Genomic DNA, 2,522 nt, shown 5'->3' on the forward strand with positions numbered 1-2,522 from the left:
ACAAGAGCTTTACTGCGTTACTTGAAATAGTAAAGGACATGCTTCCAGATGGTAATGAACTTCCCAATAGTACGTATGATGCCAAAAAGATTTTGTGTCTAATGGGTATGGGATATACAAAGATACATGCTTGCCCTAACGATTGCATATTGTTTAGGAATGATTACAAAGACTTGCATGCATGTCCAATATGTGGGGCATCTCGTTATAAAACAAGCGAGAATGTTGCTGGTAAAGTACGTTTGAAAAGGTCACCAGCTAAAGTTTTGTGGTATCTCCCAATTCTTCCAAGATTTAAGCGTCTGTTTGCAAATCCAAGTGATGCGAAGAACTTAACATGGCATGCAGATCAAAGGATTTCTGATGGCAAGCTTCGACACCCGGCTGATTCTTCTCAATGGATAACATTTGATAATGCATTTCCTGAATTTGGTCACGAGGCGAGAAATCTTAGACTTGGACTTTGTACTGATGGTATTAACCCCCACGGGAATCTAAGTAGCAAGCATAGCTCGTGGCCAGTTATGTTGATAATTTATAATCTACCCCCTTGGTTGTGTATGAAACGAAAATACATATTATTATGTTTGATGATTTCTGGGCCAAAACAACCAGGTCATGATATAGATGTTTATTTGGCGCCTTTAATTGATGACTTGAAGCAATTATGGGATGAAGGTGTGTTAGTATTTGACGCATACCGAAAGGAGACTTTTAAGTTGCATGCAATGCTTTTTTGCACAATCAATGACTTTCCAGCGTATGGAAATCTGTCTGGATATAGTGTCATAAGGCATGCCCCATATGTGAAAATAATACATGTTATCATCAACTTGTTCATGGTAGAAAGACGGTATATATGGGGCATCGGAGATTTCTTGATAAATTTCACCCTTATCGAAAATTAAAAAAGGCATTCAATGGGGTGCAAGACTATACAGATGCTCCACAACCATTGACTGGGAATCAAGTATATGAACGAGTTGAATGCCTTCAAGTTACTTTTGGTAAGACTCAGAAGCTTAAATCTCAAAGAGGAAAGAGATCAAAATCTACAAATGAGAAGAGTCCGTGGAAAAAGAAATCTATATTCTTTGATCTTCCATATTGGAAGACACTAGATGTGAGACATAGTATTGATGTGATGCATGTGGAGAAAAATGTATGTGATAGTCTGGTTGGAACTCTTTTAGACATAAAAGGTAAGTCTAAAGATGGACTCAATGCTAGATTGGATTTGGTTGAAATGTGTATACGACCTACATTAGCACCACGTTCCGAGGGTAAGAAAACATATTTGCCTCCCGCTGCTCATACTTTATCAAGAAAGGAGAAAATAAGTTTTTGTGAGTGTTTACGTGGAGTAAAGGTACCACAGTGGTATTCATCAAATATCAGTAGACTTGTTAATATGCAAGATTTAAAGTTGGTGGGGTTGAAGTCTCATGATTGTCATGTCTTAATGCAACAACTATTGCCAGTGGCTGTTAGAGACATATTGCCTAAAAAGTTGAGATACACCATCATAAGACTTTGTTTCTTTTTCTATTTTAAAATATTAAATATGTATACTAATGGTATGTATACTGATAATATTTCTATTTTAAAATATAAAATAATTTACTTTTTAAAACTATAATTCTTACTTGTATTATAATTCACAGTTAAAAGACAATCCATGGACAATAGTATTGCTCTAGATTCTTTGACTGCTGAGTGCAAAAAGGCTTTTACAATAGCTCGCCGTTTCGAACAGAATCTTGTGATCCATGTGGCTCGTGGTATTATGGGCGCGATTGAGTATGACTTGCACCTTGAAAGTGTGGAGATATTGTGTTTCTTAAGTATGGACACCATCAATGTTTCTCTAGTTCAGTTCTTTATAAGGTAATAATAGTTCTTTATGATTGTTTATGCATAATAGTTTTATATTTACATTCTTGATTATTTATGTATAATTGGTTCTATTTGTGAATAGGGGTATTTAAATCAATTTTGAGTTGGCATCAAAAGACACTTATGGTTTCCTAGATCCATATTGGATTCAACCAAAAATGAATAATATAGAAGAAAGGAAATCATATATAAATGCCACCATGCAGTATGAGAAGAAAAATGTGTATTTAGCCCCATACGTTCTCAAGTAAGTTTTAATTACGTTTTAAATTAAAGTGCTTACATATAATATATTTTTATATTATATTATATTTACTTATTTACGTATAACTAATAAATTACTTATTTGTAGTGAGCATTGGATGCTGATGGCGATTTGTCCTAGATTAAATGAAATTTTTTGGTTTGATTCACTTGGTCATGGGCCGCGTGAAGACATTAAACATATAATGGAAACGTATGTAAATTTATATAATGAATTAATAGTTATTATTAAACAAGTGATGCCAAATATTTATATATATTTTATGTCTTATATGAATAGGTGTATGACTGCAACAAGCATGATGAGTGGAAAGAAACAATCTCGTTCATCGAAATGGACTACTTGTTTGGTAAGTACTTCT

General features: G+C 34.0%; 1 long non-coding RNA gene across 1 annotated transcript; it reads left to right on the forward strand.

Moving 5' to 3' along the window:
• On the forward strand, positions 1-502 carry LOC109164511. The gene is made up of 2 exons (XR_002051420.1): positions 1-250; positions 349-502. It is a non-coding gene; the product is annotated as an uncharacterized LOC109164511 (long non-coding RNA).
• The last annotated feature ends 2,020 nt before the right edge of the window (positions 503-2,522 follow it).

This window comes from Ipomoea nil, unplaced genomic scaffold, assembly GCF_001879475.1.
Source record: "Ipomoea nil cultivar Tokyo-kokei standard unplaced genomic scaffold, Asagao_1.1 scaffold3065, whole genome shotgun sequence".
Taxonomy (NCBI): Eukaryota; Viridiplantae; Streptophyta; class Magnoliopsida; order Solanales; family Convolvulaceae; genus Ipomoea; species Ipomoea nil.